At 52.0% G+C, this 17,635-nt stretch overlaps 1 protein-coding gene across 1 annotated transcript in view; it reads left to right on the top strand.

Annotated features, from left to right (window-relative positions):
- Window positions 1–5,683: 5,683 nt before the first annotated feature.
- Window positions 5,684–17,635, top strand: part of TRAK1 (trafficking kinesin protein 1) — a 193,291-nt gene continuing 181,339 nt past the window's right edge. The window contains exon 1 of the mRNA XM_070050990.1: window positions 5,684–6,212. The gene's annotated coding sequence lies outside the window, so the exon portion shown is untranslated. The remainder of the gene's footprint in view (window positions 6,213–17,635) is intronic.

Here is a 17,635-nt window from a genome sequence, read left to right as displayed (position 1 = left end):
CTCTGCTGTGGCCTGGGAAAGCAGTAGAAGATAGCCCAAATCCTTGGGCCTCTGCACCCACATGAGAGACCCAGAAGAAGCTCCTGGCTTCGGATTGGCACAGTTCCAGCCATTGCAGTCATTTGGGGAGTGAACCGGCAGATGATCTCTCTCTCTCCCCTCTCTTTCTCTGGTTCTGCCTTTCAAATAAATAAATAAATCTTTAAAAACAAAATGTGACTTTGATGGTGGTGGTGGTGGGGAAGGGAGGCAGGCATTTGGCCTAGCCGTTAAGACGCCTCTTGTGACACCCACACCCTGTATTAGAATGCCTGGGTTTGAGCCCTGGTTCTGTGTCGCTCCCCCTCTTCGTGGAGGAACGACACAGGACCCTGCGCTGTTCTTTTGTCTGCTCGGCCCTCCCCGGGTTTGCTGCTGGTTCTTCCCGGGTTGGCTACCGTCCCTTCCACCTCCGTGGAAGGGCGGTTTCCCCTGCCACATTCCCCACTTCCGCGGGCGAGCGGCACACCGCCGGCCGGCTCTCTCGGGGGCTGCACAGGTGTTCCTCAGGTGTTCCCCTTAGATGTTCCTGGTGCATGTTGTCTCTCTCCTCCTTTATAGTCCTCTACCGCCAATCCCAACTCTGCTACCCACACGCCGAGTACGCTGCTCTCCTCCAATCAGGAGCAAGTCCTACAGTTAATTGGTTGAACTGGAGGCAGCTGTGTAGAAGCTGTTTCCCTTCTCAGCGCCATATTGTGGGAAAGCAGATGCATAGAATAAGTCTTAATTCCAGTAACTTAGTCTAGTCCGAGTTGCTCCCCACAGTTCTGCACCTGTTTCCAACTTCCTACTAACGCACACTCTGGGAGCAGCGGGTGATGACTCTAGTAACTGGGTTCGTGCCACATACATGGTAGATCTGGATGGAGTTCTAGGTTCCTGATTTCCACCTTGCCCAGCCATAGTCTACGAGGGCATCTGGGGAATGAACCAGTGGAACAGAGATCTCTCTTTCTCGTTCTCTGCCTTTCAAAAAAAATAATAAAGCAAAATTTAAAAAATATGCATTAGACCATCTTATTCCCTTATCTACAACTCCTTATTCCTTACTCCATCAAGGCCCATGTTTTCCTGGAAACCCCACCCATAGCAGCCCTAGCCACTCAGGGTCTTGCCTGTCTCTGAGTCTGATACGGTCCCCTCCACTTTCCTGGGTCTCAAGTGTTATTTCCTTAGACAGGTCCTCCGAGCCAACTAAGCCCTCATGAATCTCCCTACTGGCCTACTTACAGCACCTGCAGCCTTCTTGTCATTCCACTTCCCTCGAACTCATTGAAGAGGAATGTGCACATCATCTTATCTAACTCCACTTCTGGACTGAAAGATCTGCTGGGACCAGGAATGTGCCTGCCTTGCTCACCACTCTATCTGTGGGGAGCAATCCGGACTAGACTGAGTTACTGGAATTAAGACTTATTCTATGCATCTGCTCTCCCACAATATGGCGCTGGGAGAGAAGTAAACAGCTTCCGCACAGCTGCCTCCAGTTCAACTGATAAACTGTAGGACTTGCTCCTGATTGGAGGAGAGCAGCGTACTCGGCGTGTGGGCAGCCGAGTTGGGATTGGCGGAGGAGGACTATAAAGGAGGAGAGAGACGGCATGCACCAGGAACATCTATGGGGAACATCTGAGGGAACACCTGTGCAGCCCCCGAAGAGAGCCGGCCGGCGGTGTGCCGCTCCCCTGTGGAAGTGGGGAATGTGGCCAGGGGGAACTGCCCTTCCACGGAGGTGGAAGGGTCGGTAGCCAACCCGGGAAGAACCAGCAGCAAACCCGGGGAGGGCCGAGCAGACGAAAGAACAGCGCAGGGTCCTGTGTCGTTCCTCCACGAAGAGGGGGAGCGACACTATCTGCCTGACCCAGGCCAAAGAAGGCACATTCACACAACATATTATGGAAATATCCTCTTAGTTCACTATTTCACTCAGCATCTACTTGACCAAAGGGAGATGGAGCCGATAAACAAATACTCCGTCCGTCTGTCTGTCTTGCATTCTCTGCAGTGGCTCAGAGGGTCCTAGCGAGCCCAGGCCTTAGCTACTTACAGAGTTCATGCACCCTGGCTAGTCTTTCTTTCTCTGTTCCATTCCTTCTGCTCCCTACTCCTTTCCTCATCCCTATTCCACGGGCTCACTTCCCCAAAGAAACCACCTGCTTAGGAGTCCTTCTCCAACACCGCTTTTGGTGGGGGTGGGGTCCGAGCTGCCATAGCTACCGTTTTAATTCCTTTTCCTGGACCATTTTTCTATGCTTGGGTCTCTGGATGTGTTTTGGGCTCCTGAAAGGTGCCCAAATTTCCAACTAACTCAAGGCCTGTCAAATTATCAATACACATATGTTGATTTTGATCTGATGTGACAAAAGGAAAGCACACAGCGGTTATCTGGGGCCGAGGGGAAGCCAGAGCCACTGCTGGGGCAGAGACCTGACCTGTGCCTGGTATTAGATAAGGCCGAGGGCCACCAGGGCGGTTACTGCTTTCTCATTTGTGTTCCCTGCTTCTTTCCCAGGCCACTGCTCCCTTCACGTCCAGCAGCCGCAGGTCAGCAGCCGCTCCAAGTAGCTCCAGAGTTTTGGCAGGCCTGGAGCTGGGACGGTCACGTGAGGGCGTTCCGCCTGCCACCTGCTTCCTCCAACTGGGAGTAGGAGAGGGAAATCAGTTCCCCTCCCTCCCTCCCTCAGGGGCAGGCTCCGCAGGTCTGTCATCTGGTGCTGGAAGCCAGATGCCAGTTCCCTCTGCCACAAGGCCACACTCAGGGACTGCAATGAATGACTTCACAGCTCTGTGCCAGTCTTGACCGAACCTCTTGGCTAGAGGCAGACAAGCAGCTGGTAACGGTGCACACCGCCCTGGGTAAGAGCTGTAGTTGTGGGTCTACCACTAATTGGATGCTTCTGTGGTCATGTACCACTTTACCTACCGTTTCCCGAAAATGAAAAGGTTGCACTAGATGGATCTCCAAGAACCTCCGGAACTGGAAGGAAGCTCATCTTGTCAGTTACACTCCTAGGCGTCTCCTGATTGTTAGCAGTGCCGTAGCACCCTATCTACAACAAACCCACCACCCTACAGCTCCAGCCTACTTCCTGGCAGCTGCACTTCCTCACTTGGAATATACTTGATCGTGTCTGTCATAGAAACGGTGATTGAGATAATATGTAGATTCACGTTCAGTCACAAGAAATAACGCACTTTGCCTGTCTCCCCAATGATAACATTTAATACTTTAGCATGAGATCACAGCTAGGACACTGCCATGGATATAGTTCATCTCCCTTTTCCCCACTGCTCCAGTATTCTCTTGCACTCCTTTGTGGGTATATTTAGTTCCTCCTAACTTTATTGTATGTAGCACTGCACTCAAGATTCTTAACAGTTCACCAAGACCACCAGGATCCTGCTTCCCTTTTACAATCACACCTGCTCCCCTGCCCCATACTCCATCTCGCCCCCACCCTGCCTTGTGTTTTCCAAACCTTATTTGAGGGGCCAGTGCTGTGGCGTAGTGGGTTAAGTTGCCGCCTGAAGTACTGGCATCCCATATGGGTGCTTTTTTTTTAAAAAAAGATTTATTTATTTAAAAGGGTTACGGAGAGATGTAGAGACAGAGATAGAGGTCTTCCGTCTGCTGGTTCACTCCCCAGATGGCTGCAACGACCGGAGCTGTGCCCATCTGACCAGGAGCTTCTTCTGGGTCTCCCATGTGGGTGCAGGGGCCCAAGGACTTAGGCCATCTTCTACTGCTTTCCCAGGCCACAGCAGAGAGCTGGATGGAAGTGCAAAGCTGGGACTCAAAACCAGCACCCATATAGGATGCCAGCGCTTCAGTCCAGGGCTTTAACCCACTGCGCCACAGCACCAGCCCCATGGGCGCTGATTTGAAACCTGGTCAGATCGGCACAGCTCCGGCCGTTGCAGCCATCTGGGGAGTGAACCAGTGGATGGAAGACTTCTCTCTCTGTCTCTACATCTCTCTGTAACTGTTTCAAATAAATAAATAAATCTTTAAAAAAAAAAACAGCTTATTTGGAAATTGACTTGAATGTTCCAGGACACCCTGTACCCAGTAATATTTTGCCTATTTGCTTTGTCCCTTTTTCCCAGTAAGGGGCCTTTTTCCTCTGGAACTACTGGAAGGTAAGTTGCACGTCATGGCCCCTTATTAATAAAGTCCTTCATGGTTCTTCAGTGTTATTTTCTTTTAAAAAAAACAGATTTCTTTTTCAGAGGCAGAGTTACAGAGAGAGGGAGAGATAGAGAGGTCTTCCATCCACTGGTTCAGTCCCCAAATGGCAGCAATGGTTGGAGCTTGGCCGATCCAAAGCCAGGAGCCAGGAATCTCTTCCGGGTCTCCCATGTGGGAGCAGGTGCCCAAGCAATTGGGCCACCTTCCCCTGTTTTCCCAGGCCTAATTAGCAGGGAGTTGGATCAGAAGTGGAGCAGCCAGGACTCCAATAGGTGCCCTTATAGGATGCCAGCACTGCAGGTGGAGGCTTAGCCTACTATGCCACAGCACCAGTCCCCCACTGTTATTTCTTAAAGACAGAGGTGAGTTGTACAGAGACAGGTCAAGTTAGGAACAACAGGAAGTCTACCGCTGACCCCACACCTTACTACCTGGATTCCAACCTTACCACAGTTTCCCCTGCATACCGGATCCATTCTAGGGTCAGGTAATGTATTCCCTCAGTACGGCCTCGTTCTCCAAGCCTCCTCCAGCATCTTTGAGGAATACCATCCCCTGCCCCTTCTCAGGAATCTTTCCCCATTTTGGATTTGTCTAAAGTCACATCATCTTCAGGTTCACATTATGCCTTCTCTCCCTCAGAGTACCACTTAGGCTAAGAGGTCTGAGTCCGTGACCCCTATCTGCTGTTACTGGTGATGGTAATTTTCCCACCTGCTCAGGGTGCTGTCCACGGGCTTTGTTGCGCGGTTACCTCCTCCCACCCCTCACCTTGCTATAACAAGCTTAAGTCATCTACCTGCAGATGCAACCCAGGCCCACATCCACTCCCCCCGGCCTCCCCCTCGGAGCTGGCACTTCGTGCTGATCCCTGCTAGCACCCGTGGTCCCTGCATGTACACTTGATGGTCTCAAGCCCTCTTTTTCCTCCCCCCAGATTTTGGAGAGCTGAGGTTCAGCGTCTTTTCCACGACTTCCCAAAGTCCCTTGTACCCTCTCTGGGCAGAGCCCAGACGGAGAAGGGGACCCGACTGGACATAAGTCTGTTCCCCGTTAAACGGTCCACAAGTGATTTGCATAATGGAGCTGCCTGCGAGTGCTCACTTCCTGGGTCGTTTCCTGACCTCCCTCCCGATCACCTTAGGGTGGCATCTTGTTCCCAGGGTCCGTCCACATCGCACCGGCAACCCCCACCCCAGGCCTTGCTTTCTTAGGAGACTGCCGGCGGCGGGACCCTCTCCGAGACCCCGGGGACCTTCTTCACAGCTCTCTGCGCCCCGCAGCGCCGGTAACAGGCGAAGGGACCGCTCGAGGGCCGCCACTGCCGAGGTAGGAGGGGCGCCGCGGGCCGGCATCCAGGAGGGCGGCCCGCAGGTGGCGGCGCGGGGCGGCGGGCGGGGCCGGGGAATGGGAGGGCTCGGCGCGCGTCCGGCGGTGACGGCAGCGCGGAGGGGAGGTGCGAAGCGCCCGCCCGCGGGAGCCATGGCGAGAGGCCGCGCCGCGGCGCCCGCTTCAGTCCCCGCGTTTGCAGCAGCGCCCTCGCCCGCCGCCCCGGGGCCCACCCGGCCGCCGCCCCCGCGCGCCCCGGGCCCGTGACGCTCGCGCGCTGCCAGCAAGGCGCCCCCCGGAGAGGGGCTGAGCGCAGGAGGGTGGCGCGGGGGCAGCCCGAGCGCATCCCTACCGTTCCTGAGCGTCTCGAGCACTCCGACCACCCCCCTCCCCGTCCCGGCACCTCGGACCCCGAGCCCCTGGCGCGCCAGGGCGGCGGGCGGGCGGGCAGCAGGAGCCCGCGGCGAAGCCGAGCGCCCCGCCGCGTGTGCCCAGTGCCGCCCGGCCGGCTGCTGCTGCGGAGGGAACCGGAGCCGCCGGGCGGCCGGGGCCGGGCTGACGACGACGAGGAGGAGGCGGCCGCCAGAACCGAGCGCCGGAAGCCCCCGGGACCGCGCCTGCTGCGGGGCCGCGCTCGGTGCGCCTCTTGCGGGTAAGCCTCTGGCGCGTCGGGCCTGGGGGCGGGGAAGGACGCCGCGTTCCGGGAGTGTCACGCGCGACCGGGTGGCCGGCGCCCGCGCTCCGAGGGACAGCCCCGTTCCAGCAGCGGCCGCACCTGCGGGAGGCCCGCGGGGGCCCTGGGCGGGGTGGGGGAGTCCCCGGGGGTGTCGTGTCGGCCCCGCCGCGTGGCCTGGCTACGCTGAGGTGACAGTGAGGCGACCTTCAGAGAGCCCCGAGCTGGGCCAGGCCGGAGCGCGGGCAGCACCCTGCGTCCAGCTCGCTCGCAAAACTTCCTCGCGCGTGCCGGCTTCGGAGCGGCAGAGGTTTTTACAGGGCCTCTCTTGGCGTTCTGAGAGTTAAGTTTACTTGGGTCACTTGTTTGGGACAGGAGTTGGAAGAATTCTCTTCCAGTGCCAAGGTCAGCATCTTGCAGGTAGAAGGGACTTGAGCAAAGTGCATTGTTTTCCTCTTTGGTACAGCTGGGTTGCGGGGGGCTGCCGAGAGGCCGCGCGCTCTCCGGGCGGCACTGGACGCCCCCTGCGCCGTCAGCCTCCCTGTGCGGGGAGCCCTTTGCGTCCACTTCGGGAGCCAACAAGGCATGAGTGTTCAGGCTTCTGATTTTTTTTTTTTTTTAAATCCCCCTGATGTTTCGCCATAACTTTTTACTTTTCTAACAATGTATAAGCGTTAGTGTCTGCTGTGTGCAGCCGGGATGGGTACCCTTTCCTGGAGGGCTGTGGGGGAAACAAGCGAGTTCCAGAGTTCTTTGCAACTTCCAGCTACGAGAGCAGCAAAGAGGGCAGTGGTCGGACTGTGCCCTGCTCCGCTGGGGAGCGGGTCTCCAGCGAGGGGGAGGGTCTCCCATGTAGGAGTAGAGGATGACAGGCAGGGGACTTCACTGGTTAGCTCAGAGGGTTGGCCCCAGGGTGACAGATGGCCGCTTTCTCTTTGGTCGTGCTCCTGTGCCCTTTGGTCTCTGACCCCACCTATCCCACAGCTCTGTAATAAGGGTGCGGCAGCTGGAGAGAGCTCTGCTCGACCGTGGGGATGCCGAGCTGCTCAGCACGCCCGAGTCCAGGTCCAGCACGTTTGGCTAGAGTTGGGTTTCAGCTTGGCCACGGCACCAGAGCCATTTCCTGTCTGATGCCCCAGGGACCTGTGGGGTTCGGTTTCCCATCCCCAGCTCTCTGTCGAGGGTGTCTCCACCCTGGTTTTGTTGCTTCTGCCCTTTCTCTCCGGCGAGTTAAGAAGGAAACCTGGATTCAGATTCCAGCTCATCTCTCCTGGCCTGTGTGAGCTGGGGCCTTTGCTGAACCTCTCTGCCCCGGCGGGCGCTCCTGGCTCTGGGGTTTCTCCTCCCGTGGCCCCTCCAGCATGGCCCTGCCCTCAGGATTACGGAGAAGTGCTTGAACCGAAAGTGGAGACGTTTGCACCACAGGGGAGGGTTTTCTAGGCTCCTTCCTACTTGGGTGTGTGACTTGGTAACCTTTCTGAGCTCCAACAGGGATAATAGGCAAATATTACACTAGTAACGATCAGTTTTTGTAGGTTTATTGTGAGGGCCACATCAGCTCGTGTTAAAGGGCTTTGGGAATAACAGAGCATTCTTCCCACCGAAAGGGGTTCTGAGAGTTTCAGTTTCCAAACCAACCTCCTCTTACTGTTTGCCCCCTGGCGTGGACTCTGTCCCTGCCCCTAGGCTGGAGAGCAGAGGTTTTCCCAGGTCCATCAGCCATCAGTGTGGGCAGGCAGACATGGAGGCCGGACAGTTTGCCTATAAGGCACGTTTTTTTTTTTTTTCCTTTTCAATAAATACATTGATTCATTAATTTCAGAGAGAGAGAGAGAGAGAGTGCTCCCATCTGTTGGTTTACTCCCAAATGACTACAGTAGCTAGGGCTGGGCCAGACTGAAGCCAGGAGCCAGGAACTCAATCCAGACTTCCCTCATGGGTGGCAGGGGCCCAGCCAGTTGAACTGTGACCTGCTGTCTGCCAGGGTGCTCATAAGCAGGAAGCTGGAATTGGGAACTGAGCTGGATCCTAAACCTAGGCTCTCCCATAGGGGTCTTTTACCTTCCCTAAGAGCCAGTTCTTTTTCTCCTCATGGCCCAAGTCAGAAAGGCTGGGAAAAGCGAACACTTCATTTGCACTCACGGAGGGTTACAGATATCTGAGAAAGCCTTTTGTGTGACCCACAGTTCCACACTCGATGGTTGGGAAGTTTGCTGAATTTGGGGATAGTGTTACAATGACCAGCCTCTTCTCAGCTCTGGTTCCACAATCCTTGGGTTTGCAAGCGGACTCTGATCACCTTTACATCTCCGGATTTCACCTGCACTGGGACTTTACAGGGGGAAGACAAAAGGATGCCCCTTCCAGAAGATGGAGCCAGGAAGCGCTGACTCCAGGTGTACAACAAGGGCTCTGTGTTGGTTAGGGACTGCTGGGCGCAGATACGCTGTGGACTGGGTCTTGGGTTTCCTCCTCCCCTTTTCCCTTTTTCTGAACAAATGTTCCCTATTCTGACTTCCTTCTTCTTCCCCGCCCCCTCCTCCTCCTCCTTTAATGACTTGAGATACAGAGAGCCCCTGTCTTCTGGTATACTCTCCAAATGCCTGAAGCTGGGTGCCAGGAACTCAGTCCAGGTCTCCCACGTGAGTGGCAGGAGCCCAATGACTTGAACGTCCCCTCTGCCTCTCGAAATCTGCATTTACAAGAAGCTGGAGTCAGGAGCCAGAGCTGGGAATCAAACTCAGGTTCTTGGATGGGGGACTCAGGTGTTTTCATGGATGTTTTAACCACGAAACTAAATGCCTGCCCTCCGCTCCTTATCAGGTATATCCAAATGGGGACCCCCGCTTTAGTGTGAAAACTCCCAGGTTTTAGGGAAGAGAGAGTAAATGCCAGCATGACACACAAATCTGGATGTCTTTGAGCTATGCCTAATACTAAATGTTCTGCAGCTGCTTAATGAAAGGTTTTGTGTTTCATAAAGGTCCTTGTAGCATTTTTTTGTTGTTTTAGAAACTCATTTAGGGGACGGCACTGTGGCACAGTAGACTAAGCCTTGGCCTGCAGTTCTGGCATCCCATATGGGCATGGGTTTGAGTCCCAGCTGCTCCACTTCTGATCTTGCTCCCTGCTCATGGGCCTGGGAAAGGCAGCTGGAGTTGGCCAGGTGCTTGGGCCCCTGCATCCATGTGGGAGACCCAGAAGAAGCTCCTGGTTCCTGATTTCAGGCTGGCCTGGCCCAGCCTTGATCATTGGTGGTCATTTGGGGAATGAACCAGTGATGGAAGATCTCTGCGTCTCTCTTCTCTCTCTGTCTCTCTCTCTCTGTCTCTGTATCTCGCCTTTCACATAAATAAATAAATCTTAAAAAAAAAAAAAAGGAAGCTCATTTAATTATGTCGTGGTTAATAGTGCCCCTGAGGTGGAAGAGGGAGAGGAGGCTGCAAGGGGAGCTCTTAATATCCTCATTTGGACTTGTGGTCCAGCCTTGTAGGAACTGGGCTCCTTGCCTTGCCTGTTGAGGGGTCAGAGGTTTTTCAGGAAGGACTGGAACTCGCTTTGATGAAGTCTTGCAAATAGTGGTGGCTGCTCAGGTCACAGCCCTGGGAAAGTCCTTTGACCTCCGGGTCTCAGGCTGAGACATAGATTACGCTGATGCTTCCTAAACTTGGCTTCCTTAACCCTCAGGGCAAAGGAAACCTGGAAAGGGAGGTGTTGGAATTTATTCTGAAGTCTCTGGCACGAGCCTCAACTTTTTTGGAAGTTAATGATTCCTTTGAGGAATACATTGTAGGATCATCTTGGTTTTCTATAAGAAATGCTGTAAGCGCTGACTCAGGCAAAAAGCACTTGCAGATGCTGCACCTTATCTTTGGGGTTCTGAGACTCCCTCCAGCTTACGTCTGTGTATGTGTGTGTACCCCAGTTTGAAGCTCCTAGTAGCTTATCTCTAGGGTCTCTGTTAGTTCCAGACGTGAGGATATGTTGGGCATTCAGAAGCAGAAAGTACTGTCCTTCCACCCTATGGCTAAGATCAAGTGTAGTATCTCTTCTTATCAATTTAATATCCTCTATCTGAGGCCATGATATTAAAATGGATATTTAGGAACTAGGCAGGGGGAAAAAGCAGAAAGTGATCTACTGAAAGGAAATGAATTTTGTATTAACATGAGAGGAATGCGTCTGCATCAGGGAGAGTAGGTATCTCAGTAAATTCAAGCACCGCCAGCATATGCATGGTCTGGATGTGTTAAGGGAGACCATGCTGTATTGGGGCCGGTGCTGTGGCGCAATGGGTTAAAGCCCTGACCTGAAGCACCAGCATCCCGTATGGGCACCGGTTCGAGTCCTGGCTGATCCTCTTCCCATCCAGTTCTCTGCTATGGTCTGGGAAAGCAGTGAAGGATGGGCCAGGTCCTTGGGCTCTTGCACCCGTGTGGGAGGCCCAGCAGAGGCTCCTGGCTCCTGGCTGCTGACTTCAGATTGGCTTGGCTGCAGCCATTGTGGCCGTTTGGGGAGCGAACCAGAAGCTGGGAGACCTCTCTCTTTCTGTGTGTCTACCTTTCTCTCCAGCTGTGTCTTTCAAATAAATGAAAATAAATCTTAAAAAAAAAAAAGAGACTGTGCTGTGAGTTTTCAGAGGACTTTCACAATCTTTTTCTTTCCTTATGAATTAATTGAAAATAACCATGAGCATGTGGACTAAGCGGCTCGGCATTTGCTGAGAAGTCTCTCTTCAGCACCTCATTCAGAGCACTTGGCTCTTACTGCACGCCTCCTTTACGACTGGACTTACTGGATAACATGATTGTGTTGATTTTAACAATGCCATGGTCTGCTGATTTATGTTCACCCAGATTAGCTATTAGCAAATCCCATGTGCAGTGACATAGACACAGGTTTGTTTATGCTACTTAAAACAGATATCAATTAGAATGGAGATGTGTGGGACTTTTTTTTCTTCCTTTCTAATCTTCCCAGGTTTTTTTTTTTTTTTTTTTAAATTTGAAAAGCAGAGTTAGAGAAAGGGAGAGAGAGAGAGAGAAAGATGTTTCACCCACTGGTTCAATCCCCAAATGAACAATGACCATGGCCAGGACTGGGCTAGGCTGAAGCCAGGAGCCAGGAGCTTCCTCTGGGTCTCCCATATGGGTACAGGGGCCCAAGGACTTGAGCCATCCTGTGCTGCTTTTCCAGGTGCCTTAGCAGTGAGCTAGATCAGAAGCAGAGCAGCTGGGACTCGAACCAGTGCCCATACGGGGTGCCGGCACTGCAGACAGTGGCTTAACTCGCTGCGCCACATTGCTGGCCCCCTCCCAGGTTTGGAGAGAGAAAGCACATATGCACCTGGAGAGATCTTACCACCTGGTGAGATCTTTGAAGTTCTCCGTGGGGTCCTCTGTGGTTTTGGTGAAGCTGAAACTCCTTCCAGGCAGTTCTGGAGCATGATCATGTGCCATGGGCCAGGGGTTCTTCAAAGGTGACGTCCTGCAGAGCTCTCAGTTCCTGAGTTTTGTAAAAAGTAGGATACCTGCAGCCTCGTGCAGACTTGCCTCCTGGTATCGTGGGTCCTCCTCACCAGATAGCTTCCGTCTGGGATGTGACCAGAGGTAAAATAGCTCCTGAGAATGTTGGGAGTGGTTTGGCTTCACCTGGAGTACTGAGTCAGCGACCGGAACCTTGAGGACCAGGTGCTCAATGATGAGGACAGAAACCCTCATCCTTGAATTCATGTTCCTTTGAGAACCATCAGGAAATTCTTGAGGACTTGGGAGGAGAAATTCCTTCCATCTCCAGGAGGGTGCACAGCCCTCAGTGCAGTGAGAAAGGCAGGGGACAGTGACTGCAGACAGCTTGGCTGCTCATGCTGGGGCCACGTGGCTGTGTCTGCCTGACCAATGTCATGGCTTAGGCTGTATGCAGGATCCTGAGGCCTCACAGCTCCAAGTGTGGTCCCTTCACCTGGTTACATTCCAAATCGGAATCTGCACATGAACTGTATCCCCAGGTGGTGTCTTTGCTCAGATGGCTCCTTGGTGGTTGCACAGATATGTTGTTTGCACCTGCTTGGGGCCAGACGTTACAGACACCAGGAAGAGCGAGTGACCTGCTTATACTTGCCGCTTTCCCTGCTTGGGGGCGTTGGTGCTTAAAGTTGAATTCAGCCGCTCATCCTCTACTGAAAGGAAAGGGATTAAGGTTTCTTAGAAAAGACTGCTGAGTCCATTCTCTTCCCCAGCCCCATCTCTCCCCTTTCTTTAATTGTGTGCAGTGAACTGTAACATGGGAGGACCCAAAGAGCGAAAGGGCAGAGGGTCCTTCTAAATCACTAGTGGGGAGAATGGTCCAATAATCCAACCAGTCATTAACTCCCGCCCTCCCTCAGCACTCCCCGAAGACTTTGATGTTTTGTGTTCTCAAAACCATGCCAGAGCTGTGAATTGACAACGCTCCCCAGTTTCTGGCTGTGTGATTGAAACATCCATCCATCCATCCATCCATCCATCCATTTGTCCACCCACCGAGCCTCCTTCCTGCTCTTTGTTGAACAAGTCTAAAGGGAAAGTGCTGCATGTTGTGGACGTGGAAGGTTGTAGGATGACGTGGAAGCGAGGTAGAAGGTAGCCGGATATGACGCCAGGACGTGTAACCTTGTCTCCACGTTCCCGTCATTTGCTCTCGCCTTCCTGACAGGTGCAGGGCTCCCCACCTGGCGTGCTCCTTCTGTAATCCCATGTGCAGATGGGAGCACATAGCCAGTCTTTGCTGAATTCCTCTTTGGTTGCCGCACAGGGCTCCTGGTGCCCCAGTTTGAGAGATAAAAGGAAATTCCTAATACTTTTTTCAAAAAAAATACTAGTAAATATACGTAATGTAAAATTGATCATTTCTACCATTTTTTAAAAAATTATTTAATTTTTTGAAAGAGTTATACTGGGGGCCGGCGCTGTGGCTCAGTGGGTTAACGCCCTGGCCTGAAGTGCTGGCATCCCATATGGCTGCTGGTTCGAGACCCGACTGCTCTGCTTCCGATCTAGCTCTCTGCTATGGCCTGGGAAAGCAGTAGAGGATGGCCCAAGTCTTTGGGCCCCTGCACCTGCATGGGAGACCAGGAGGAAGCTCCAGGCTCCTGCCTTCGAATCCGCGCAGCTCTGGCCCTTGCGGCCAATTGGGGAGTGAACCAGCAGATAGAAGGCCTCTCTCTCTCTCTCCCTCTCTCCCTCTCTCTTTCTCTCCCTCTCTCTCTCTCTCTCTCTCTCTCTCTCTCTGCCTCTCCTCTCTGTGTAACTCCGACTTTCAAATAAATAAATAAATCTTTAAAAAAAAAAAAAAGAGTTATACTGAAACTTTGTCCATTAAACACTTAACTCCGTTTTCTCCCCCTGCCCCGCAACCACTTTTACTTTTTGTCTCTATGAATTTGACTACTCTAGGAGGCTTGTACAAGTGGAATTGCCCAGGGATTGTCCTTCTGTGTCTGGCCTATTATGGCTTAATGTCCTCAAGGCTCACCCACGTTGCATGTGTCGAGATCTTTTTTATAAGGCTGAGTATTAGGCCAGCACTGTGGCATCACAGGTAGGCTGCCACTCACAGTGCCTGCATCCCATGTGGACACGGGTTAGAGTCCCGGTTGCTCCACTTCCCATCCAGCTCCCTGCTAATGAGCCGGGAAGGCAGTGAACGGTGCCCCAAGTCCTTGGGCCCCTGCACCCACGTAGATGAAGCTCCTGGCTCCTGGCTTTGGCCTGACCCAGCCCTGGCCATCGCAGCCATTTGGGGAGTGATCCAGTGGATAAAGATCTCCGCTCCCCTCTATAACTCTACCTTTCAAATAAATAATTATTTTTTAAAGGCTTAATATTAAACCCCGCATTGTGTTATGTACTACTGCATTTTGTTTATCCATCCATCTGTGGACTGACATTTGGGTTGTTCCCTCCTTTTGGCTATTGTGAAAAGTCCTGTTGTGAACTTTGGTGTGTAGATTTCTGTTCTGATCCCGATCCCTGCTTTTATTTGTTTGGGATATGTTTTTTAAAATAGATTTGCTTATTTATTTGAAAGACAGAGTGACATAGAGAGAAAAAGGAAGAAACAGAAGACAAAGAGATCTTCCATTCATTGAACGTTTACTCTCCAAATGCCCACGACAGCCAGGGCTGGGCCAGGCTGAAGACAGGAGCCTGGAACTCCACCCAGGGCCTCCATGTGGGTGGCCGGGTCCCAAGTCAGTCCCTCCCTTCTCAGGGGTGTTAGCAGAAAACTGGATTGGAAGTGGAAGAGCTGGGATTTGAACCGGCACTCCAGTATGGGAATCCCAAGTAGAGTTGCTGGATTGTGTATGGTAATCCTATGTTTAATGTTTTGAGGAACCACTATAGCATTTTTCTCAAAGGCTGCACCCTTTTTCATTTCCACCAGCAGTGCACAAGGGCTTCAATTTCTCCTAATCCTTACCAGCACTGTTATTTTCTGAGGTTTGCTTCGTTTGTTTTTGTTTTTGTAAGTAGCCATCCTAACGGGTCTAAGTGGTTATTTCTTTTGAGTAACTTTTCTCCATTCTGTTATTTTCCCAAATACTAGCAATCGTCCTTGTCCTGCTTTGAGGTGTGGGAAATCCCTGAAAAGTAGAATTCTTGCTTCAGCCTGTCCATGCCTTGTTCCTGGTTGCTGTTTATCTTGGGGCCATCTCATGGTTGATCTAGTCAGTGTGACGAGACTCACATTAGCATGGTCTATGAGCCGTTAGTGCATGTTTCTCGTCTTTCCATTCTTCCCCCATCTTTTTATTTTGAATGAAAATTGGAGTGTGTGGGTCTTAGTACAGAGTTCTAATGGTAAATGTGGTTAGCCTGTTGGACTTTCAGTTGGAGTGTTTGGTGGCCCAGTGTCTTCAGGGACCTAATATAGTTATATTATCAAGGGCCATTTAAAAAGAAAAAAATTAGGTGAGGGGTTCAAGAATGTGGGCTTTGCCTGCACTGTAGAATTTCAGACCTGGGAAGAAAATTGATTGACTTAAACTCAAGGGGCAGGCAGGTTCTTGTCACATCATGAAGTTGGAATTGGTGAGCCTTGTGCCGGGGATTAAAAACACCAAGAAAACAAACAAAAAACCAAACCTATGATTCAGGGATAGTACTGTAATGATTTAGAGGAAAGGCGGGGTGGGGAGGGGGCATGAGTAATTTGTTACATGGGTGACTCACTGGGGCTGTGTCTGTGAGTGTTACCTGGGGCGCAGATTTCTGAGATAATTGGTTTAGTGGCTCTCATCACAGAGACAAAAAGTGGCAGGAGGCAATGCATATCTCATCTCGACCTTTGCATCTGCATTGTGTTTCCAATAAAATGCTGAATAGCTGAATACCTGGGCATTGTGCAGTTCTGCTTCATGTACCTCAATGGAGCGTAACATGGTTTTCATTCATTCCTAAAAAAAAAAAAGGCTGGCAGGCCGGCGCTGTGGCGCAGTGGATAAACGCCCCGGCCTGAAGTGCCAACATCCCAGATGGGCGCCGGTTCGAGACCCGCCTGCTCCGCTTCCAATCCAGCTCTCTGCTATGGCCTGGGAAAGCAGCAGAAGGTGGCCCAAGTCCTTGGGCCCCTGCACCCACGTGGAAGACCCAGAAGAAGCTCCTGGCTCCTGGCTTTGAATCAGTGCAGCTCCAGATGTTGCGGCCAATTGGGGAGTGAACCATCAGATGGAAGACCTCTCTCTCTGCCTCTCCTCTCTCTCTGTAACTCTGACTTTCAAATAGATAAATAAATCTTTATAAAAATAAATAAAAACATTAAAAAACAAACAGAACCCCAAGACTTCACAGTCGGTCTGGGTGAAATGCAGCACCTTATCAATGTGTCCAAAGCCATCCTTATGAGATTGGTGCTTAGGTGTGTTAGACCCAGCAAAGAACTTCTGTTTGTGAAGCCAGGCCCTGAATCATTAGCTGCACTGGTAACCTCATGTAGTCATTACAAGGCTTACGAGAATTAATACGCATGCCCGGCTCCAAGTGCGCATTTGGGGTTAGCCTTTATTGCTGTTTTTGTTGCTGGACTGCCTATGATCTGTGCATCCACAGATGTTTGAGTGTGTACTTGGCGCTGTCCCCCGAGGGTGTGTGCTGACCTCGGTCTCCATGGCACTGGCAGGAACAGCCCCTGGGTCCAAGGCATTGATGTGGCCTGGGGTTCATCCCTCACCTGAGAACCAACCTCCCTGCTTTGGCTTTGAAGAGAAAGGGTTAACTTTGCAATGGTCCCCAGGCATTAGAAAAATCCCTGTGGACTTGATATTTGGACACAAATATCGAGACATTCCGAATGTCTCTTGTGGAAGACATGTAGTTGGGAGTCTGTGTTTGAGAAAACATCTTTCTGTTTGGGAAAGCAAGCAGAAGGCCTTTATGATTACAACAATGGATAAAAGGCCTGGCGAGCAAATCATTGGGAAAATAGACTCAAATGTTGACGGGTCCAGTAGATGTATTATCAAACAATTTTAACAATTATTTCATGTTACCCTGAGAAACTTACAGCTGGGCTCAGTCTTTGAGTGTTGGGAAAGAAGTGATGATCCGTAGAAGGGAATAAAGCAAGCATGCATTCCTGGGAGTTTGGTTCTCTTGCAGCCTGACTTGTATCCTTTATGGCATCCTGAATTCTCTGTTCATGAGTGATCATGATCCGCACAAGCAGCCCAGAGAATTCCCCTCACAGACTCGGAGGTTGCATCAGCGCAGACAAGGGCTACAGTTTGCAGACTTTCCAAAGAGAGGCCCCTGGCAGGGTACCAGTGGTGTCAGGAGAGGGGGTGGCTTCAGCTTGGTCAATGGGTCTCAGGCCCCGTGCGCGTCCACCGTGACTGGGACCTGCCGTGGGAGTTCTGGCTCCGGGAGAGAAGGCAGTGACTTCAGCTGGGGCAGTGAGTGAGTGTAGTGCACATGGGAGGTGTGAGCGATGTCTGGAGCGGAGCTGAGGCTTGCTTGCCGAGGAGACGGAGGGAGGGGACGGGGACAAGATGAGGCTGAGGTGTCCCGGCACAGGGACCTGGAAGTTGAGTGCTCGTGTGGCTTCTGTGTGGAGGTGTTTAGGAGCAGTGGGACAGCTGTGCTGACACTTGGTGGAGAGATCTGGGTTGGAGATAAGGGCTTGGGGCTCATCCCCATGTGGACAGCGGTGACATCACGTGTGCAAGAATTCACAGAGGGATGACCAGGGATTGGGAGGAGCCCAGCAGTGCTGGTTTTTATGGCAACAGGTGGTGTTCACAGGGCCCCTGTGCTTGCACAGGCCAAGTGAGATAAGAGATGTCCTTTGGGTTTGTTTTTATATAGTAGGTATGCAGGTGTTCGTAAGTATTCCACTTGGTTTTCTGTTGCTTGGAAGAGAAGCTG

Source organism: Oryctolagus cuniculus, chromosome 10, assembly GCF_964237555.1.
Source record: "Oryctolagus cuniculus chromosome 10, mOryCun1.1, whole genome shotgun sequence".
NCBI lineage: Eukaryota > Metazoa > Chordata > Mammalia > Lagomorpha > Leporidae > Oryctolagus > Oryctolagus cuniculus.
The sequence above is the reverse complement of the archived record's forward strand: the minus strand, read 5'-3'. Positions and strand labels throughout refer to the sequence as shown.